The sequence below is a fragment of the Rattus norvegicus genome, chromosome X (assembly GCF_036323735.1).
Source record: "Rattus norvegicus strain BN/NHsdMcwi chromosome X, GRCr8, whole genome shotgun sequence".
Lineage (NCBI taxonomy): Eukaryota > Metazoa > Chordata > Mammalia > Rodentia > Muridae > Rattus > Rattus norvegicus.
Window position 1 is genome coordinate 21490040 of NC_086039.1, and position 24197 is coordinate 21514236.

The following is a 24197-nucleotide window of genomic DNA, read 5'->3' on the forward strand; positions in this document are numbered from 1 at the left end:
ACTTTTTTACCCTGTTACACTGAGGCTGGGAACACTCTATCAGGTTTCCTTGTGCACATGTGTGAGCATTCCTCTAGATAAGGCTCAAATCTTAATATACAGTAAGAACACTAGGGAGTTTGTCAACTTTCTGACCCTCATTTTGTAGGTTTGCAGTTGCCTTGAGATTATATATTTTCAGCAGGCTCCCAGGTGATTTTGCAGCTACCCTGTGGACCAGATTTAGAGTAGTAGGCTGGATTTATTCTGACGGCAAAGAGAAAATGGGTGACTTGTAGAAATCTGGCACACAACTTTAACCAAGTGATTCAGGGTTACATCTCCAGTAACATCACGTGCTGTCTGAAATGACACAAAGATAAGGGCCTATCAGTTCTGTGTGACTCTGCCTGACAATCCAGAACCTCAATGTGATCAAGAGATAAGATCAGATAATCCCAAATTGAGTGACAAAACGAAAACTAAATGCAGTGTGGATTTCGGTATTGGACAGAAAACAGGACATTAGCTGACAACATGGGGAAAGTCAAAGGGAATTTGTAGTTTAGTTAATAGCATCATATATCACTTCTATATTCACGGGGTATTGGCCCATAGCATATAATCTACATAATCATACAAATCTGTTGTAGTGTCTGCTAGTACATTAGGTTATAATTACTATCCACAGTGGAACTTCTTAAACCTATAACTCCTCTCTGTACATCAGCTTTCATTCTCCCTAGAATTAATACTCATATTCTTTTTAACACTTGTTCATTTGTATGGGCAAGGATCTGACCCAGTTTGAGAAGGTTTAAGTAAAGAAAGTCATAAAAAAGAGATCAAATAGTCTCTTAATCCTAAAAGGCCATAGTATGTTTCTAAGGTTGAAGTTATTGAAATGTTCTTTTTTTTCAAACAGTGCTTTATTTTATGGTATAGCAATACAATTTATATGTTAAATAACATCAGGGTATTATTTTGTTGTATGTATTTATTTTGGCGGGAGGGGTGGGAAACAGGGTTTCTCTGTGAAGCATTGGCTGGAACTCTTTCTGTATACACATCTGGCCTTGAACCCACAGAGATCTGTCTGCCTGTCTCCCGAGTGCTGGGAATAAAGGCGTGCACCATCAGTGTCCAGCAAAAGAGGGTATCTTTAAAGGGTGGGATACAGGATACTTTAAGGGTAAAGCTCAGGCTCTGATCCCATTTCCCCTGTATACAAGGGAAATGATCAATTTCTAGAAAATCTGTGACTGAGCATGGAAGAGAGCAAATGGCAAGTGAGCATCTTGGTAAACAGAAGGATGGGAAGCACAGGCAGATGACAGACGCTATGCATTTATAAAGACAGTCTTCGCAGAGCTCCTGGATGTCCTCTCTGGGCCTGGGTTTCCTCACACACACAGGACTTGTAAAAGAAGTGTCCGAAAGGGAATCATGCATAAGAGAATTCTATGCAAAATACTGCCTAGAATCAATCCTAATTTCTAACTGCTCACTTATTCAGACTGTGTGTTTCATCCAAATGTCTCAATTCAGAGGTGTCACGCTGCGACCACAAGCACTAACACTTCTCTCATGTGGCCAACCATGCATTCAGCAAAAAGAATGGTATTAAAACAAGCAAGCATGGTTCTAGCACTCTTGGCAACTAGAGTCAGGCAGGTAGACTTCAGAACCATCCTTGTCCTCACCAAAAAAAAATTAATTAATTAATTAATTAATTATAAATAAATAAATAAATTGTCCTTCTCTGGAATGCTTCCTTGACAACAATTTCATCCTCAAAACTCAACATATGCTTTTAAATGTCACTGAAGTATTTTTCTAACCATTGTCTCCTATCATCTTAAACCTGGATTCATCATCTGTCTGTTCCCTTCAAGTGGGGCATTCAGATCTGCCTGCTGTAACTATTTCCTTATGGGCCTCACCCACCCGAGTGGACCATAAATATCTTCGTGGGACATATTAAGCCATATTCATTCTTACCCTACTGCCTGGCACAGTGCCTGGCATGTAGTAAATGCAACAGATGGTGCAATTGCTGCTGCTGCTGCTGCTGCTGCTGCTGTTGATTAAGATAGTGTAGTACACTGTGGGGGGTATTTATAGTGATGCTACAGTATGCCATTGCTTTTCTTGGTTTACACCCACACCCTCACATTTATCATCCCTTCACTGTTTTCCCTGGCCAATAGCCATGCCTCTTTCCAAAACCAGTGAAATACTACCCTCTTTCTGCACCAAGTTCTTAGCTCACCAAGGAAAAGGCATACAGTTTCTTAATTAGAAATGCTACAATACAACCATGAATTGAATGCAACCACTGGCACTGACCATAATGGGAGATGCTAATGTCACTTGGTCTCACTATACAAACTGAAGGAGCTGGTTTTTACACATGCTTTTACTTGGTCCTCCCTTGTTTATCTGCTGTTATAAATCCCTCCAGCATGGCTCAGTGATTAAGAGTCCCTGCCGTTTTTCCAGTTGACTAGGGGTCAGTTCCTAGCACCCACATGGCAGCTCACAAGCATCTGTAACTCTAGTTTCAAGGGATCTAGCACATCTTGTTCTGACTTCGAGGCATGCACTTGATATGTATATGTACATGAAGACAACTACTCACACACAAAATAAAAATGAATATATAAAGATGTGATAAAAATACCTACCATCATATTAATGCTCCAGAAAGACCCTCTTTATCTCTGTACACTCATTGCATGAACAAACACTGAATGTTCACAGTGCGCTGGCAATGTACCATTTCAAGTTCTGGAGAAAAACCATTGAACACTAACAAACAGAAGATACAGCCTTTGTGAAGGGGTAGTTAATAGTGAGAAACAAACAATAAGCTAAATAAATACATAATAGTTGGATACTTTAGCACAAATATGTATATAAATAATACACATAATATATAAATATGTAATAAGAATATACTAGTTGGACAGTCTTCAGATGTATAAAATCAAAGAAGGAAAGGAGACTAAGAACATCAGGACTGACAGTAGATGTGTTAGGCAGAAGACTATACATCAATGTCCAGGTAAAATGTCTTAGCATGAACAAGAAACAGGAAGTCACACTAGAAGTATTTATTGATCCCTGCCTCATCTTTACACTGCACACGGATATTATAGATCTTTACAGAGATCCAATTGTTTTGGGTTGAGTTGTGTTCTCCCACAAGGCTATCTTGAAGCTCTATCTCTGTGGATTACATATATAACAGGTTTATGAAGATTCCATGCCAGGAAAACCATGTTAGTCTTGACTTAAAGGAACAGAGAAGAGCAGAAATGAAAGAGGGAAGTGAAGGGACAGGGCATGGTTGCAGAGGCCTGGGCTAAACGCTTCATTTCCAGAAGTAAGAGAGGGAGAGTCACCGTCCCATTGACTGGAATGATAAAGCTACCAAGCCAAGGGGACAGAGAAACACACCACAGGATTATTCTCAGGCTTTGACCTCTAATACAATGTTCCTTGACCTGCCTTGACCCCAAGACCCCTTTTATTCTTTTAGTTTGAAGGATTTTGGAATGATAATGCCTGTTTTGTCCCTATCCTGGTTTTCTCAGACTTTCCTCTAGGTTTTACAAGTCTGCAAATGGAAAAAAAATTTTTGCCCCTGGGGCTGGGGGGCTCTCAACCAATCGTATCTTATTGAAATGAATGACAGATGAAACTTAGGATTTTTGTACTGATTTTATTTAGTTGACATTTCAGACTTAGAACTGATGCTTGGACTAGGTTAAGGCCTTTGAGAAGACTGGGATAGGTGAAGAGTATTTGCCCCGTATGAAGGACATGCATTCAGGGGAGCCAGAGAACATGACCTTACAGGTTGAACTGTATCCCTCAAAATATGTTCTTGATACGTTGATATCAGTCCTTGCCAATGTGACCTTACTTGAAAATAATGACTTTGCAGATAAAATCAAGATGAGGTGATTAAAGCAGACCTTTGTTCAATATGATTATGTCCTTACAAGAAGAAGAAAAAGAGAGAAAAATACACACAAATGAAAACACAGAGACATCAGTTATCCTGTTACAAGCCAACGAATACATAGGAGTATAAGAAGCTAAAAACGTTCATGAAGCCTAGAGTGGTCTGTGTGGGCCCCTGCCCTGCCAGCATGTTGATGCCAGGTTTCTACATTACAGAATTATGAGAATGAATTTCTGTTTTAGGCTACCCACTCTGTGGCCATCGATATTCTCCTCAGGTTGTACCTGCACTATAATCACAGAAACAGGTCATTTATGCACAGAAATTTTGAACCAGACTGACTGTTCATGTATAAGAGACATGAAAGAATGTATATTTCATTAGAAAATTAGGAGGCCAAGTTTGGTAGCATGAATGGAGCTTGAGATTGTATTTATGGTATGATTTTACAATAGCAGGAAACCAAGAATATTCACTTATGTGATATATCTTTGTGAGTCTGTAAATATAAGGATAACAAATTCTGAATGCATACATTTATCAGTCTACAGATACATAAATAATTTATATAGCATTGACAACAAAAATGTAAAACAATATACAACTTATCAAGATGTTACAAACTATGTCAATGATTCCCCAAAACTGGATTTATTCATATACTTGTTTATTCATTACTTCGGTCAGCAAATATTTTCTGGATTTCTCTTATACTGTAGACACTGAGGGCAGAAAGGACCAAGACATTCTGAGATTTCTGAGTCTAATGGTATGGGAGGTCTATGATTGAATTTCTGCTCATTGTAAGGCAGTGCAAAGGAATGGCCTTCGAATACTTATAAAAAAAAAAAAAAAGAGGTCTGCTGTATCTGCATCTGTCACTTCGCTAACTTCAGTGAGTAAAAATGGCATGACACAGCACTTACTTGTGGGACCAAGAAACAGGGAAATTTAGTTAACTTCACTATTTCTACATTTACTTACTTCATAACGCGGGAAAATGGAATTTCATAGGTTTGTATAAAGTAGATTCAACAAAATAACATTTACACAGAGGGGAGAAAACAACAATACTGGGCATTCAGAAGCTTGTGCTGTTCTGACCCTTGACTACTCAACAAGAGGCTGTTTTGCTAGAATATTTTTCCCACTCCATGAATGTGATGTTTCTGACCACCAGAGGTTGAAATACAAAATTAGATTCCCGAGGTTAAACCTACCCAATCATGAATATTATATTTTACATTCCCTGGCCGAGTCAAAAAAGGACAAATTTAACACAAAAGTGCCCCAAATGCACTTTTAAAAACAAGAGGAAGTTTGAAGGATATTAAAGGTACTACTCACTGGGTATCATAAACATGCCATGCACACATGCACCACACGGCACAGCTGAAAGGGAAGAACTCAGTGGTAGATTCCAGCGATGCTGAAGAGGACTTTGCAAGTTCTCAAATGTCACATTGTGGGGCTATCAAATGATCTCAAGTAAATTCACCAACTTGTAGGTATTCTGAGTGTAAGGGCCAGGCAAGAAATAGTCTGAACAACTTATCTGTAAAAATCTGTGGGTTTTCTACTTCAGCTAATGAGTAAATTGTCTACTGTCCCCTCTATGCACTGGGACAAGAGGACCTCAGTGTCAATCAGATACAGTGGGCATGCTTTAAGTGAAAGGTCATTTTAAATAGTTTTTACCTCTCCCTCATCAACAACTATGATTGTTATCTCCAAATATTTGAATCAGCCTCACTTCTCCTTTTGGACCAATAAAAACTGTATGAATAATGTAGTAAGTTGGCTTCTAAGTTATATAAAGCTTTCATAAAGCAATCATCCCACATGGTCAGAATTTGACTTAAATCTATTTACAAGGAAACCTGGACGTAAATAGAGTAATAATTCCACAATACAAAATTGTGTTCAACCAAGACACCAAAAGGCTGCTGTACTTTCATAGAGTAAGTTGAGCTATAAAAAGCAATTCAAAATCAAGGAACTGTTTCCAGAAATGATTACAAGCAGAGACTATAAAAGACTGCATGAGAAACAGTCGTTGGATTAAAGTCTGGATTCCGACACTAACCAGCTCTGTGACCTTGAGAAAGCCATTTAACATATTAAAATAGCAATCACTTGACCTTTAAAGAAAACAAGGTTGGTGCTGTGTTATCTTTCCTCTGTCCTTACTGCACAGTGGGTGATCTATTCAGGGGCTTCTGTACCACTCAGACATTAGAAAGAAGTACTTCCCCGGGCTCTAACCCAGAGCTCTGTACTCAATTTGCATTACAAGCAGGACTTGGGGGAGAGGAGGTGTTAGATGCGCTAAGATTTGGTAAAGTGAAAGATAAATGAACCATGGTTTCATCAACAAGTAGGTTTTAAGAGGAAAGAACAGGAGAAAGTGTAGAAAATACAAGCATACATCACTCATTGCTTGAATGTTATATACTACAGACTTATTTTCATCTGCTTCCTGTTGCTATAACAGAATAACAGAGACTGAGAAAATTATCCCCTGAAAAGTCCTCACTGGTTAGCAAAGGGGTGAAGCCTCCGGATACATAGAGCAGTCCTTAGGTAATTGAAGCCAGGTATAACCAAGTCCTGTGAGTTTGGAATTGAATGATGAGATCCAGTGACTTTCTATGTAAATGAACCATTAACATCTGTAACAGGAACTCAGCAGACAAAGAAGCTATCTGTTGCCCACTACATGCTAAGACCATCTAAAAGAGAGGACATTGATGGAGAGATTGCTAAGATTCATTAGAAACTTTGGATACATATCAACTTCCCGTTTCTTTTCATGTAATCTGAATTTTCCTTGGTTTAAAGAAATATTTCAGGTGACTTGAGTTAGTAAAAATGTTAGTACTAACACTACCAGTATTAGAGGGAAAGATTTATCTTGGCTCATGTGATTTAAGAGGTGTCAGTCCATTGTGGCAGACGTGTGTGATAAAACAGAGCAATTCAGTCTCAGAGTGGGCCAAGAGGCAGAGATGGAATGCCACCACTCCACAACTTCCCATTTCATAAACTCAGTCCATTCTTAAGGTCTAGTGAGACCAGCACTTGGGGCAGAGACATATGAACCTTGGTGAGTTCCAGGCCAGCTTAGTCTATAAAATGAGTTCCAGGACAACCTGAGCTACATAGTGAGACCCTGTCTTAAAACAACAAAAACAAGAATAAAAGATCTAGTCACATTATAACCAAAAGATATTAACTTCAATTAGTAAATGAAATGTTTAAAGTAGAGGCTCCTGCTCATATTGTGGTAACTATCGCTATGGAGCCATAGAGATGAGATAGATTTTAAGAAAAGCTTTATGTGGACTCTATCACTTATTTTGTTTGTGTTGTATTGTGTTGTTTTGTTTACTGTTTCAGACAGGGTTTCTTGTGTATCCCTGGCTGTCCTGGAACTCTCTACAGACCAGACTGGCCCTGATCTTGGAGATCTACCTGCCTCTGTCTCTACCACCACCCAACGGGAACTCTAGCTCTTATACATTGACAATGAATTCTAATTTTGAGCAAACATAGTTTAAAACCACAGACATGTGCACACAGATATTGGTGCATAGGTCCTTGAATTGTTACCTGTCAAGAAGTGTCTATCTCACTATTTCTTCACATTATTTCATTAAAATGGTATTGTGATCCAAAGTTAGTAGTCCATCTTGACTTGTTACAGAATATTTGGTCACACAGCAACTCCAAGATTATGCTATTTACTGAAAAAAAAAGCTTGCTTCTAGTTTTGGTGTGCCTCAGGCCTTAGTACATACCTTTAATTCCAAACAAAGAACATATAGTTAGTTTGTAGAAGGATGTATCCATGTTTGAAAGTGATGTCTAATTGAGGGGCAGACAAACTGCTGAATCAAAGAAAGATTTGAAAGAATAGGATATGCCCAACTCTCAAAAGAACAGAGAGGAAAGGAAAGCTACTTAAGGAAGCAGAGCAGAGAGGGAAAAAGAGGCAGTTTTACAGGGACAGTTGTACAGAGACAGGTTGAAGAGCGAACACGCTAAACACAGGTGAAGACTGAATGAGCCAGAGAATGAAAAGGAAGCAGAATATTAGAACAGAACGACAGTTAGTCAGAGACCAACTAGAGCAATTCAGTCACAGGCTGAGAGAGAAGCCAGATTTCTCTCTAACCTTATCTAAACAATAGTCATAACTTTACTGCAAATTTAATTTAAAAGTATGCAAAAGGGTTTAGCATGGTCTCCAGCAAAAAGTAAATAATAAGTTATAAAGGATTGTCTGTCTCCTAGCTGAGGAGATCTGATGAAAACTGGAGTCTTACAGGTTTGTGTTCCCAAGCTGTAGCAAAGAACTACAGGGTTCTGTTGTATGATGAATGAATGAATGAATGAATGAATGAATGAAATAAAGGACTAAATGTTTCTTTCATTTTGCATTATAAATAGAAATGGTTAATGTATATGATAGATTTTTTTAAAATTTATTACTATTGTATGTGCAGTGGTGTTTTACCTGCAGGTATGTCTGTGTGAGGGTGCAAGATTCCCTGGAACTAGTTACAGACAGTTGTGAGCTGCCATGTAGGACTTGAACCCAGGACCCAAGGAAAACAGCCAGTGCTCTTAACTGATTAGCCATCTCTCCAGCCCCTATATGAGTAGATTTAATTAAACCAAAGATACACTGAAATTAAACTCTGACCCAGTTTTAATCTTTTATCTTCCATCACATGTGTGTGCTTGCATACATACATACATAATACACACACACACACACACACACACACACACACACAGACAGAGAGAGAGAGACAGAGAGAGAGTGTGTGTCTGCATGTTATTAAAAGATTCAGCTTTCCACACACTCATTTTCAAATACCTTGAAAAAGGTTAACCAAAGAGGTGAAGAGTATGAAAACTAGAAAAGGAATGTGAAAAAATTCAAAATATGTAAAGATATCACAATCAAAAGAATAAGCAACATCAAAATATGCACACTGGCTAAAGCAAGACACATTCAAAGCAAACTCTGTTAGGATGCCAATGACATTCTTTTCATGGATAGAAAAATAATCATAAAATTTGTATGTAAACAAAAAAAATTCCTAAATACTCAAAGCTATCTTATAGAAAAAGAAAAAAATAGATATCACACTTCCAGGCTTCAAAATATACTATAAAGCTATAGTAATCTGAATAAAAGCACAAACACATTACAATTGTTAAAAAATGGTTTAACATAGATATAGAGACTAATGGAACGAAATAAGAGAGCATAAAAGTCAGCCCAGAGAGTTACAGACAACAGACTTCTGCTGGACATTCTAAGAGAATTAATTGAAGCAATGACAGTCTTTCTATACACAATGCTAGGAAAACTGAATATATGTGCAGTTGGAGATCAACTCAAAATGATTACAGAGTTAAATATAAAAGCCCAAACTGAAACCATTAGGAAAAAAAATTCAAGACATTGAAATAAGCAGGGAATTCCGGACAGGTACCCAAAAGCATGGAAAGGGAAAAGGGAAATGAGTGGGATTTTGCATCAAACTAAAAAGTGTATGCACAGCAAAGTAAACAATAGAAGGCAACCTAGGAAAGTGGAAAGATATTTGTAAGCAGTCTATTTAAGGAAGAGTTAATATATAGAGCCTAAAAGTCTCAACAGCACTGAGGCATAGTAGCACACACCTTTGCGCCCAGCACTTATGAGGCTGAGGCAGGTGGATTGCTATGTCTCTGGGGCCAGGCTGAACTACATAGTGAACTCCAGACCAACCAAGACCAGAGAGGCCCTATTTCAAAAAAAAAAATCCTTGATAGCAAAAATAAAAAATAATTAAAATTTAAAACTTTGTTAATAATGAAGCTGGGTGTAGTGGCACATGCCTTTATTCCAGCACTTGGGAGGCAGAGGCAGGTGGCTCTCTGTGAGTTGGAGGCTAGCCTGGTCTCCAGAGTGAGTTCCAGGCCAGCAGGAGCCACATTGTAAGACACTGTCTCGAAAACAAACAAAACCTTTATCAGTAATGGGAAAGGGATTTAAATTAATGGTTTTCAAAAGAAGCCATACGAATTGCTACCATGAGAGGAGTTTAAAGGTTGTTACATTAAATGAACTAGGTCAGGCACATCAAATACTACTGTTTGCAGTGCTAAGGATGGGAAGTAATTGGAACCACTGCCCAAACTAAAAAACCCTGTTTAGTCTTCATCTCCAAACCCCGCCTGTGTGCATGGAGAACTCCAGCTAAGAAGACCACATCTCTCCTCATCTCCACACACAGCAGTGCCAGGCCAGGGGCTCGGCTTTTTTATCATACACGGGTACAACCACAGATACTAGTTTACATGTAGTCATCCTATGCCCAAGACTTATAAAAACCCCTTCTTTAGCAAGGGCATGCGGCTCCATTGACTTCTACCCGTGAGATCAGTGAACTGGCCCAAGAGCAGCCTCTCAATAAGCCTGCCTTTATACTCTTGATTTGGCTTGAACTAGGTTATTACACTGGTGAAACCTATTAGGAACACAGGACTATGGTCATGTTGGGTAAGCACTCCAACACCACAGAGTGCTCATAGCCCATAAAAGACATTCAAGATAAAGGGACTACCAAAGAATAAGGAATGGAATTTTTGAAAAAACATGGCATATCTAAGCAATACGATTTGCTGGAGTATACTCCTCCCATAACAGAGAACACAGATATTGCAGACAGACAGAACAACAACCCACCTATTTTAATATACCACATTCGGTATGATAAGAAAAAAATAAACATAATTTGGAAAGTAAAGGAAAAGAGAGTGGTAACAAATGCTGTTAGGTTAAGTTTAACAGGACACTTGTAACAAGGAAAAAAATCACATATACATAACAGGTTGTAGACAGAATGGAAATATACTATTAAGAGGGATGAATTTAATCCCATGATAGGGCAGCTCTGAACGATTCTGAACATTGAACAGAAAAGGTTTAAAAATCGCGGATATTGTAAAACAGAGTGGAATCTATCCTAATTTATTAGGACTACCATTAAAAAGCATCACACACTAATTTAACAATAGAAATGCATTGTTGTACAGTTCCATAGACAATTTGAAATCCATGAGGGTGAAGAAATTTCTTCTGAGGGCTATGAGGGAGGAATTAGGTAGAGCTTCTCATTTTTACTGTCTGTCTTTCCACTTTGCACCATTGGGTGAATTTTGTGTATAAATTTTTCATTTTATAATGTTTTGAGTCATTAAATTAGGCTCTATCCTGTTGACCTCATTGTAACTCCATCACCTATTTAAATAAAACCATCTCCAAATACACTCACATTCAAAAGTTCTGAAAAAGTTAGGGCTCCAACACATGCTGGAATATACTCCTCCCATAACAGAGAACACAGATATTGCAGACAGACAGAACAGCAACCCACCTCTTTTAATATGCCACATTAGGTATGATTAAGAAAAAATAAACATAATTTGGAAAGTAAAGGAAAAGAGAGTGGCAATGGATGCTGTTAAGTCATTGATCAGAGGACAAAAATGGAAGGTTTGGTAACATATAAAAGGTGTTAGACACACTACATGTAAGATGCTGAAATGTTCACCAGTTAATGGTCTAGGTTCAGAAGAAACATTCCATTTGAAAATGGAGACTTGCCATGCAGAAAGACACCGTCATACAAGTGGCAACAAGAAACAGGGATTCTAGAGCAGCAAGAGAAGAGAATGCAAAGAACAATCCAGCAAGTAGCAATCCAAGAAATAATACTGACATAAAAGTCAAAGAACAGGAGGCTCTAAAAGAAAGGCTAGCCTGCATCCCTGAGTGTAGCAGTTAACTAGGTTCTAAACTAGAGCACTAGGCAGGATAGAGCATATAGTAACTGGTAAGAGCAGTTTCAGTAAGGATTTCAATTGATGTTTTTTAAAAAAGTGAGTATTAATCTGTATGTTAACAAGGAAAGTGCTTAAGGCTGGAAAAGAAAGTATATGCTAGAAAGGTGTATCAGTTACTTTCCTGTTGCTATGACAAAACACCATGAGCAAGGCAGTCTATAGAAGAATGGGCTTATTTGGGATTATGGTTTCAGAAAGGGAAGAGTCCATCATGGTGGGGAGATATGGCAGCAAGCGGCAGTCACAGTGGTCAGAGTAGTGAGCTCAAATTCACATCGTAAACCACAACACTATGCAGAAAGAGCGAACAGAAAGTAGGATGAAACTATAAACACTCAGCGCCTGCTCCCAGTGATATGCTTCCTCTAACAAGGTTCCATCTCCCAAAGGATCCACAACCTGCCAACAATCCTACCAACTGGGGGCCAGGTGTCCAAATACCCAAGCCCCTGGGACACACATATTTCTCATTCAAACTACCACAGAAGATAAAGCAGTATGAGACAACAATGTGCAGACTTTGTACACTGTGTACCAGATGCCTGTCTACCATTGGCACGCTCTGGAAACGTGGGCAAGTTGCTTGGTTTTCCTGTGCTCTAATTGTAAAACAGGAAAAATGATGGCACCTGCTTCAAGGGACTATTGTGATGAGAGTGTGTATTGAAGCACCTAAAGTGCTTACTGGAGAATCTAGTGCATGGTAGTACATCATGCAGGCATGGTCAGATGCGCAGGAGAACAAAAAAAAAGTGAAGACAGAACAGGAGGACATCAGGTGACAGAACAAAAATCCCAGAGGATTCAAAAGAGAAAATGTATGTTCCACTAACAAGCTATGTGATCTTTAGTATTTTACTTTCCTGGGTCTCATCAATGACTACCTTACAAAGATATTATGGTGATTAAATTAAATAGTGCACAATGAACAAAGAATGTTTAAGCTAAAAGAAGGGTGGACAGATGATGCATACAATCCAAACACTGATGGCACAGGAATGAGCTTCTGACATGGGATGCTAACAGGCACACTTTTCCCACCTTTCACACAAAAGCGCCGGGAACTTCTCTTACTGAAAGCAGTATATTATTTCCTCAGTTGTGTTGGACCTGGAGCGAACCTTTAAATTCTAAAGCAATGAGCAACCGGAAGGGCTTGTTCAAATCTCTTTCACTAGGTCCCACCTCTAAAAATTTCTGAACCAGCTCATCTAAGGCAGGGCCTGAATTTTTTCTCGTTTTTTAATATTTTTGAAGATTTACTTATTTATTATATATGAATACAGTGCAGCTGTCCTCAGACACACCAGAAAAGGGCATCAGATCCCATGACAGATGGTTGTGAGCCACCATGTGGTTGCTGGGAATTGAACTCAGGATCTCTCAGAAGAGCAGTCAGTGCTCTTAACGACTCAGCCATCTCTCCAGTGCCATTTTTCTGGTTTTTTGTTTTTTGTTTTTTGGGTTTTTTTTTTTTGGTTCTTTTTTTCGGAGCTGGGGACCGTGTTTTTTGTTTTTTTGAGACAGGGTTTCTCTGTGTAACCCTGGCTGTCCTGGAACTCACTCTGTAGACCAGACTGGCCTCAAACCCACAGAAATCTGCCTGCCTCTGCCTCCCTCTAGTGCTGGATTAGAGGCTTGTGCCACTACACCTAGCTGAAAATTGACATTCTTAAAAGGTTTTCAGGTGGTGAGATGCTTCTGCTCTGGCTACCATACTAGAGTAACCTCAGACCCAAGACAGTGCTGGGCAGCCTTGCTTCCACAGTAGAATTACCTGAAGACTATTTTTTAAACAATCCTTTCTTTCAGGTCACTCCCAAAGTAACCTAATCTGAATTTAGGCCGATAAGCAAAGGTATCATAATTTTCTTAATATACTCCTCAACTGTGTCTACTATATGGCCAATTGAGAATTATTAGGGAAGATGCAGCCCTTCATGTGTACATTGAACATACAGTCAGTCATCCAACATACATACCTACCTTCCCCCTAATGAGGATCTGGAATGAGAAGGGGGTTTTCAAGGCCTAAAATAAATGGAACTTCCAAATTATAAAAGGAGATGCTAAAACTCTTGCTACATTTTCCTGTCTGGATGCTGGTTCTTTTTCTCTCACTTTTAACCCCATTCTCATTATTCTCTTTCTGAGTTCCCCAGGCTAGGAATAGAGATCTAAATTTGAAGCTTTCTACTTGGACGACTTGGGGAAAAGCAAATTGAACAACTAACTTAAAAGAAATAATGTGCTGGCAGTAGTGAATGTTTAAAAAGATTTCCAAGCAAATACTTCATATTTTTATGATAAATAGCACTATAAAATCTGTGACACTTCTGTAATTAAAGCTAAGAATTTTCTTAGTGCTAATAAATTTATGGTGATTTTTTTTTGTTAAAATGCACTGGAGCCATTTGTGTTTAAGTATTTTCACATTTGTTTGAAACCGTCTTCAGATAATTATGTTTATAACAGCCACTATAAAATTATGTCCTAGTTGGCATGAACGATTCAGCAAAAGCTTTTCCAAGATTTTCTACAAGGAGCATCACAGTCAAAACCCATGACAATCTACTTCAACTTTGTCAAGAACAGTTCAACACTCTTTAGTGAAGTAGAATTTGAAATGATTGGTGACAGTTTTCATTTAAAAAAAGTGTATCCTTTACATACAAGCAACAAAAATGTACTCAGCCAATTATATTTACACATTTGTGCATATGCATACATATTGTGTGTAACAGAAACAATCAGAGAAAAAGGCACTATCTGTTTGTGGGAGTGGTTAAAACAAAGAGTACCTGGGGATGGGCAGAAGGGAAGAAGAAATTCCCTGGAAGAGGGCAGGAGAAGTGATGTAATTCTATTGCAATTAAAAACAAAGGAAATTACAATATTAAAGAACAGAAAAAATGCAGCCTAACCCCTTCAGAATAAAGCCAATATTTAATTTCCTCTACCCCCTTCACCTCCTTACTTTCTTAGCCTTGCTATATACCTCTAGATAGCCTTGAAATTGCTGTCCTTTGGCTTCCAAAGTACTGGGATACCAGGTATATGCTTTCACAGCTGCCAATATGTACCCCCTGCTATTCCTGGAATACACCAAGTAGAACAGTCTTCTCAAACATTCTTGTGGCTATCTCCCTTATTTCATGAGATATATTATTCTTTATCATATCAAAGAGGCTTTCTTTAAAAAATTGCATATTAGCTCTCCTTAACACGTTACACTGTCTTCCTACTAATTTAGATCTTCACCAAACACATATCTTTGCTGTCTATCCCCTTCAAGAGCACCTCTCACTATCTCCACGGTGGTGCAATGGTACAGGAAAAGATTCTTAGCATACATTTGTTAAATGAGTACATGACTAGCGTGACACAATATAATTTTGTGTTGCAATTTTCTCATTTGCAGTTTCCTAATCTTGAGGACTGAGTAAGAACCAGAATAGGATTTAACCAAAGCTGTCCACATTTTTCTAGTACAGGAAAGTCTAGGCATTCCAAGAGGCAATTTAAGGGTTGGAACTAGTGCTATAGAATTACAGAAATAGAGGGCAGAGAGAAGCAGAGGCAGGGGCAAAGGGATAGGGAGGGAGAGGGAAGGAAGAAGGCAAAGAGGGAGGGAGGGACACGGAGAGGCAGCGATCCCTGGATAGTTTTTGTTTAGTTTCTGCAATTATCTCTCATGAAACCACTTTGCCTTGTCCTAAATAAAAGGAAGCAGAATGACACCAAATAATTCAAAGTGCTATGGGAAAGCCTCTTAAACCCCTTGGAGAAAAATTCTACTTTTTCCTTGAGTACTTCTCAGTACATTCATAAAGCTTTCCTTGTCCTATAAAGGCAATAAACACATTTCAGCAACAGTATGACAGCTAAGAGTGTCCTAGTTCCCATATATACAACTTGAAATTCCCCAGAAAGATAATCAAACCAGCCATGAACACCAAGAGACAATCAAATGTTAAAAGAGAAGCATATCAGCCCCTAATAAGTGGTATGGAATACCAAAGGCAGAATACTGGCTGTGGAATCAACACATAGTTCCTTCCCCACCCTCCGTTCAAGGGGTATGGCATGCACAAGTGGCTTTTGACTCAATAACAAGACTACACTCCCAAACAGTTAAAATCAACTAGGAGTGTTTCTGTTGAATGTGTGCTTTCCTTTGTTTTCAGGAGGCCATAGGGAAAAAATGTTGAGTCTTTTTTATCTTAATTCCTTTCCAAACTCAATAATATGGGCTGTTTGGAATAAGACTGTTTTCAAGTTTAGATGATCTACCAAGGATAGAGGACTCTGCTTTGCTTTAAAATGTTGTCAAGGAGGGGTTGGGGATTTAGCTCAGTGGTAGAGCGCTTGCCTAGCTAGCTAAAAGCCCTGGGTTCGGTCCTCAGCTCCAAAAAAGAGAAAAAAAGGAAAAAAAATAAAAATAAAATGTTGTCAAGGAACCTACAACAGACACCATCCCTGGATGAGAACTGGTAGTGGAGATGTAGTGAAATTCAGAATATTAGAGAAGTGATTCTGGACTTTACATTTAATACAGAGACAGCTAACTGCAGACCGATGGGAACTGGGTCGTTCCAACACCCACACAGAGTATTTCATGGTGAATTGATAGCCCTCAAACCTCGACAACATTTTCATCTCTTTGGTCTGTGGACTAAAGTTCCATCCATAATCCTGCCACCCTCCCTAAGCAGAAACAAAAGAGAAGCATGTAAAAGATGTCACTAGTCCATAGAAGCCCTTACTAATGAATCGTTGCTATACCAACTCTTTCTTTATCTGATGGGAAGGAGCTAATGAGGCAGTCCTTCCCAAAACAATGTACCAGGTAAGACGCCAACATGAAAATCAGAGCATTCAGGATGGCCTCAGCTTTCCTTCTGAAGAATTCTGTCCTGTTCTCTTCCAAGGGCTTTTTCTTTTCAAGACAAGGTAGCATTCTCTAGTTCTGGCTGTCCTGGAACTTACTACATAGACCAGAGTGGCCTTGAACTCAGAGATCCACCTGCCTCTGCCTCTCATGACAGGTACGCGCCACCACACCTACTTTTAAAGCCATTTTGACTTGGTACATGTTTTCCAACCTGAGCTCCCAGTTCCTTTGATTTAAGTATATGGATTCCCAGCACTGACGGAAAGAAATACATGTGAACTCAGAGAGTATATGTTAGGGATGGTTGGCAAATGTTAGAATCAAATTCAACATTCCTCTCTCTATCCTGGGAGGAGATCTTGGCCACCATAAGCTAAGAAAGGAGTCAGTAGTAACATCCTTCAGGGTCTTGAAATCTTACAGTGTCCAGGTGCATGCATGATCTGCCACTGGCAATGAAGTTGGCATTAAATAAATATCTGTAGAATTGATTAATTTGCTCAAAGTCATCTACACAGTCATGTTGCATCTGATTCGAAATGCTACCCTTCAGCAAAAACTACAGAGCCAACTGACTCTGTGAGTAACTAATGTGCAAATTGGCATGAATACCCACATTGCACCTTCAAAAAAATCCACTGGATGTTAGGAACAAGTTTGAAGGGTAACCTGAGAGAGGGAGGAGATGTCCTCGGCACATAAATTCCTTCCAATAAACAGGTAGTGTTATAACAAGGTAAGGCACTGATATTCTTTAAACTAAATTTCCAGTCCAAGTATAGACGTCCCCTAGGTAAAATTGTGCGCTGTCCCTTTAAGAAGCCAGGCAAGATGGAGCCCTCCCAGCTACAAGCTAGAGGTTTCAGCAACCTGATAGGGATGCTGGAGTGTGACAAAAAGAAAGAATGCCAGAAGGATGGTAGCGAAGCCTTAACAGCAGGAGTGGAAATAGAGGCTGTAAACACACTACACGCTTCAGTGCGCACGAGCTGGCTGCGTGGCCACTCTGGCACCAGAGCACCACCCTCCACCCCTCTCCTCCGCCCTACTCCACCCTGCCCCACCCTTCTTTCCTTCTGGAGTGAGCCACCGGCAGAACTGAGGCCATGTCCCCGCCCCCTCCGAGACCCCGGGAGGGCAGCCAAAGAAGGCGAGGTGGTGGCCCGGCAAAATGAAAGGGACTTACTTTGGGGTTCCGAGCCTCCGAAGGCATCCTCTCCTTGCAGCCCCTGCCAGGGGCAGCGCGCACACGGGGTCCTTGCTGCCTTGCGCCACGAACCGAGCCCAGGGAGACTTAGGGAGATGCCGGTACACTCGATATTACTGATCTTAAGGCGAGACAGAAGGGTACGAGGGAGTTAGCCCGTGGTGGGAGTGGTGGTAAGATCTAAAACCCTCCTTTCCCCTCATTCGCCCGAGCGTCCCTCACCCAGCCTTAAGGATTTCAGGGGCAATGGTTTTCTTTTTTTCCCTTTTGGTTTCTCCCAGCTGCCTGTCCCAGACCCCACCCAGCGGCTCCACCCCATCCACTGCTACACATTCTGTCAATCACCAGCCCCTTTAAAGCTGCATCACACAACTTAGCTTTTCCTCCCTCTTTGATGGGCGACAGAATCCTGGGGCCTTTTTAACAATGCCCCGGACATTTTTGTTGGGTTTCTGAAGCTGGGGTTACCTCCTTGTGGAGGCCTCCCCTCCCCACCTCTGGCCTGAAGCTGGCCCACTGTACCCCACCCAAACTCTTTTCCGGACAAGCCAGGCCCAACCTTACCACACCACACCACACCACACCCCGGTCTCTTAACTTCGTCTCTGGTGAAAGCTCTTCCCTAGCCAGCCAGAACTCCAAGAAAGTTCCAGTAACGAACGCCCTTCTTGGCACCGCCCACTCTCGTGCACTTTTCTAGACTTAAGGGGCTTAAAAGCTCTCCTGGCCTTGGGGTTTCTCCAGTTCTGCCTGGTGGAGGGGAGGATAATGTCTTCACCTTTCATCCATGTGAGTCTCCAAATTTCTGACCAGCCTAGAAAAAGAGACAGTAGTGATTCCCAGAAATCTGTGTGATACCTTTAACAAATCATAAAAAGCCTTCCAGTACCATTACCCCCTACTCCTGGATCAGGCAACTCAAAAGTCAGAAAAGCATGGAGGACCAATCTTACCATCTTAAACTGGAAGCCCACAGTGACTCACAAGAAGTTACGTTTGTTGCCATTTCCCAGTTCAGATAATGGTAACACCTGGTTTCAGAACAAAAACATCTCGAGGAGCCTAACTTTGACCCTGTTCTCCTCTCCAGCCACTTTCAATTCTTCAGAGAATCCTTTTGTCTGTGTCTTTAAAATGTGTCCATTTGACCACTGCTGGGTGCGTGGGTTCCTAATACCTCCCAGGCTCTGGCCTGCTGCCGACTCTCAACTAAATGAGTCTCTTCAAAGATCTCTTGCTTTTCTATATTGACTCCCCTAAAATCCTTCTCTAGTTAGACAACCGCTTTTGCGGAGCAGTTTTAAAAAACAAACTGAACAAGAGGTACTTCTTTTATAAAATCTTTGATTCCCATTGCATTTAGAATCCACATTCTACAGGAAACAAGATCTCTCCCTCCCTACCAATTTCAAAACAACCTTTTTCACAGTGGCTGGTGATTTTAGTTCAGTATGCTAAGATCTGTGTCATACTTTGACCTCCGTGTTTCCTTTCTGTTTTGTTCCCTCCATATCCTATATCCAATGTTAACTCACAGAACACAGGTCTTGCGACTTTTTTAAAAGATGGTTTATTTATGTATATTGGTATATTTATTTATTTTATGTATATTGGTGTCCTGCCTGTTTGTATGTGTGTGATATTGTCAGATCTCCTCCTGGAACTGCAGTTGCAGACAGTTGTGAGTTGCTGCGTGGACGCTAGGAATTGAACTTGGGTCAGCCAGTGCTCTTAACCACTGAGCCAAATCTACAGCGCCCGGAATTTGCAAGTTTCTACCAACAGAGGCTTGTGAGCGCAGGAATTTAAATATCCTTAGCATACTGAATAGTGGCTTGCCATAGAGTGTGAGGCCAATATTTATTTAAAGATATTATGAGCAGTATCTTCACAGATTTATTGTATAATATCTACTGTTGTTGCTATTATTATTATTATGTTTTTGTTTGTGTTGTTTGTTGTTGTTTGAGACAGGGTTTCTCTGTGTGGCTCTGGCTAGCTGTCCTGGAATTCACTCTGTAGACCAGGTTGGCTTCCAACTCAGAGATTCACCTGCCTCTGCTTCCTGTGTGCTAGGATTAAAGATGTGCAGCACAAAAAAAAAAAAAGAAAGAAAGAAAGAAAGAAAGAAAAAAAGATGTGCAGCACCACTGCCAGACTCACTCCTTCTTCTGAGAAGAGTTTATGGAAGCCTCTTATTTTGGCTAGGTACATTGCAAGTTTATAACAGCACACTAGATGAAAAACATAAGCGGCTAACATTCAGGGCATTCACGAGCAGAAGTCTGGAGACTTTGGCCTGGTAACATCTGTAAGTGAACATATGATGGCTGAGCAGTTGAGAACATGTTGATAATGGCTTAAGACAAGATTAAAGAATTCTTGCTTTTATAAGATATTTTCCTGGTGCTAAATAACCTTATTTCCCTGTACGGGTGAAGGAAAATGAGTGCCTTTGCTAACCTTGCATCAAGGTCAGGGTATAAAATTGCTCAAACAGTCCCCTGTGTACATACCTAATGCCCTTTCCTTTATTTGCCTTTCTTTCCTCTCTGACCAATTAACAGCCAACAGATTAGCTTAACTGTGCGTCCCAATATCGTAATTAACTACAAGTTTCATTAAGAAAATAATGGGAAAGTACTCATCTTCAGAGCCATACTACTAAAGTTCAAATCCTAGCTTTACTACTTCTTTGAGTTGTGGTTTTAGACAAGTAATTCTACCTCCCAGTCCTTCTATTTTCTCATCTGAAAATGCTAATAATGGTGATGATGATGATGATGATGATAGCAATGACTCATTGTGAGGTTGTGCATCTAAATGAAGTAATGCATCCTAGGGGGTGGGAAAGAATATAATCTCACTACAAAGAAGGTTCTATTAATTTAGATGGTCTAAGTTTCCAATAAAAATACTTTACTCCCTGGAACTATTAAGAACCCTATGTGAGCAAATGCAAATCTTAAATGCCAACCCGAAAGCACGTGGTTAGCAGGCCACAGCTTCTACCAATTAACCCCAACGTTAGCCAAAGGGTAAAGTAACAGATATTCTAAGGCATAATAAAGGCAACTTATTTATAAAAGGCATGTATGTCTTTGATTCTCTCCTCTCTCTCTCTCTCTCTCTCTCTCTCTCTCTCTCTCTCTCTCTCTCTGTCGACCATGTTTAAAAATAGATATAATGACAGACAGGCAGTGGTGGCACTAGCCTTTAGTCCCAGCACTCAGGAGACAGAGGCAGGCAGACCTCTGTGAGTTTGAGGCCAGCCAGATCTAGGAGAGCAAGTTCCAGGACAGCCAGAGCTACACAGAGAAACCTGTCTAAAAATAAAACACACCAAAAGAATAGATGAACGAATAATTGAAAAATGTTCTCCCCCACCAATTTAGTAGCCCCAAACGAATTCAAATCTTTTTTTTTTTTTGTGACCTTCCAATTTGTTTAAGACTATAGCTATTTAGAGGCTGCCTTACTAGATTATACAAACTTCTTAGGAGTTTGGTCTGTATCTTGTTTATCGTCAAACCCTGCAGTATCTGCACTATTTGCAATGTTGAACTGACTATATATGGCTTTTCATTTAGTCATCCAGCAAACAAACAAAATTATATTCTCGACTGATGTGAAAGGCAGCTAGCAGTGCTAGACTGTAAAGTGTTAGGTCACTGAATCCGGGAGACAGCAGGCTGAAGTGCCTATTAACATATCAAAGTGAAGTCAAGGCCAGTTCTCTGAGAGAAGTAGCGCCTGCGGCTCCTCCCAGTTTGAAGCATTACTAAGTACCTGTGGCTCCATAGAGCATTTCTCACCCCGCCCCCTCCCCTAAACCGCGAGCTCCCAGGGGCGGTCTTCCACTTCTCTTTCCCTAAGACTGATTCCTACATAATACTGCCGTTTTGGCTACACCACTCCCTTGGCCTTGGCCCAGGCTGCGTGTAGGTAGGCTGCTTCTCTCTTGCTCCTCCTCCTCTTTCTTCTCCCGGTCCAGTTTAGTCTGTCAGATGTTTTCAGCTAGGATTCTTCCCTCTCTGCTTTCAACCTTGTATCTACATTAAAAATCTTCTCCATAGTCATGTGGTTCTTATATTTCTTTTTCTTTTTTCATTCAGAAAGAAGATTGGATTTGTATTTTAAAGGAAATCTCCAGGTCCTGAGATATCACTGACTAGCCGTGTAGCACAGAATACAGAGGAAAATAATTATGGTATCAGGCTTCTCTATGTATACCCTAAGGTGGCTAAGAAGGTAGAGACTTTGACTACAAAACATTTCTTGTAAAAAAACAAAAAAAAAAAAAACAAAAAACAAAAAAAGGAAGTCAATCTCGTATTTTTAGTGAAAATCAGAGCAGGCATTGTAGTAGAAAGACTCCTGGCAGTCTGGCAACAACAGTCAAAACTACTCTAAAACAGAGGTCACAAATCCACAATTCATAGGTTAAATGTGGTCAACAGATGTATTTTGTTTAGCCTACAGTATATGTGTGCAGCTATATATACATTCATATGTCTGTGTTAAATTGAAGAAGTTACAAGCATTGAAAAATTAAGAAATCTCTCTATGAAATTATTTTCCACATTTATGAAGACAACGGTTATACAATCGACCATTGATCTGTCGGAAATAATCAGTACCTGTGGTCTTCTGATCTCATGAGCTCACCGTGGTCCCTACCAGAGCATTTCCCTCATGTATTCAATCACTTTGGCCTGGGATGGCATTTTAGGTTTTATTCTTTTTTTTTTTAAATTGGATATATTTCTTTATTTACATTTCAAATGTTATTCCCTTTCCTAGTATCCTGTCCATAAGCCCCCTATGCCCTCCCCCTACCCCATAAGAGTGTTTCCCCTCCCCATCCACCCCCACTTCCCACTCCCACCCCCACCCCCAACATTCCCCTGCACTGGGTGGGGGGGGTCCAGCCTTGGCAGGACCAAGGGCTTCCCCTTCCACTGGTGCCCCAACAAGGCTATTCTTAATAAATAATAAATGACTAAGAGGTGGCATTTTGGGGGTACATTTAATATGTGGCCTGGCTGCTTTTGCAGAAATCATACCGGATCAATACGCCACAACTGTGCCACCTCTCTGACTTGAACGCAGCATCCTGAGAAAGGGACTAGAAACTGCTTGTAATTTAGTTCAGTTCAAGAAATATTTATTGCACATTCATCAGGTGGAAAGAACTGTGTTGGGCACATAAGGTTTGTGTTTTCTTTCCCTTTAGAAGCTTCCAACCAAAAACTCTCCCTACGGTTTCTGTAGTACTCCTCGTGGAAACTTAATAGTCTCCGAGATTTCATTTATTCTTTTTTTTTTCTTTTTTTGGTTCTTTTTTTTTTTCCGGAGCTGGGGACCGAACCCAGGGCCTTGCGCTTCCTAGGCAAGCGCTCTACCACTGAGCTAAATCCCCAACCCTGATTTCATTTATTCTTAAATATAACTCAGCCTGTTTCTCTTCCATGTGACTCCACTGAAATGGTGATTGTGAAGATCTACAGTAATGTCCATGTTTCTAAATCCAATGGTCATTGTCTAGTTCTTCAATTTCTTCATTATTTGGTAGCATTCAGTTTAATTGACTGGTGATAGTCTCTTGGGGTTCTTCAGGATTTTTATCTAGAACTACTCTTACCATTTTACTTTTACTTCACTGGCTGGTCTTCAGACTGCTTTTTTTCCATTTCCCGGAGCCCTAAACATTAGAGCACCCTGGGTTTTCCCTTTAACTTTCTGTTCTCTCTCTATTGTCTTATGAGATCTCACACAGTACTGTGGTGCTGAATGTAAGCTGATGTATTCGTAAATCTGTATCTCACATCTAAAGCTGTATAAATTCTACCTCTATATATGGTTCAGAGGACTGGTTCTGAAGAATCCTAGTTACTTTCTAGTACTGTCTTACAGACACCACAACCAAAACTACTTGGAGAAGAAAGTGCTGATTTGGTCTGCATGTCCAGCTCACAGTCTACTCTAGAGGAAAATCAAGGCAGAAACTCAAGCAGGGTGGGAACATGGAGGCAGGACTGAAGCAGAGACCAGGAAGGAACATTACTTCCTGGCTTGCCCCTCATAATTTGTTCAGCCTCCTTTTTGATATTGTCCAGGACAAGCAGCCTAGGGGTGGAACTGCCTACAATATACTGGGCTCTCACACATCAATAATTATAAAGAAAATGCCCTACAAACTTGGCTTCAGGAAATCTGATGGGGTTGGGGATTTA

The 24197-nt window shown here is 40.2% G+C and overlaps 1 protein-coding gene across 4 annotated transcripts in view; it reads right to left on the reverse strand.

Annotated features, from left to right (window-relative positions):
• The window catches only part of Klf8 (KLF transcription factor 8), a 179640-nt gene extending 160959 nt beyond the window's left edge, over nt 1-18681 (reverse strand). Inside the window, exons 1-2 of one of the 4 annotated variants that reach the window (XM_017602264.3) lie at nt 18526-18681; nt 17941-18082 (exon numbers count right to left, since the gene is read on the reverse strand). The gene's annotated coding sequence lies outside the window, so the exon portion shown is untranslated. Of the gene's footprint in view, nt 1-17940; nt 18429-18525 lie in introns of those variants that run through there. The other 3 variants (XM_039100624.2, XM_008773103.4, XM_039100622.2) reach the window with 3 other exon arrangements.
• Between the last annotated feature and the right edge of the window lie 5516 nt (nt 18682-24197).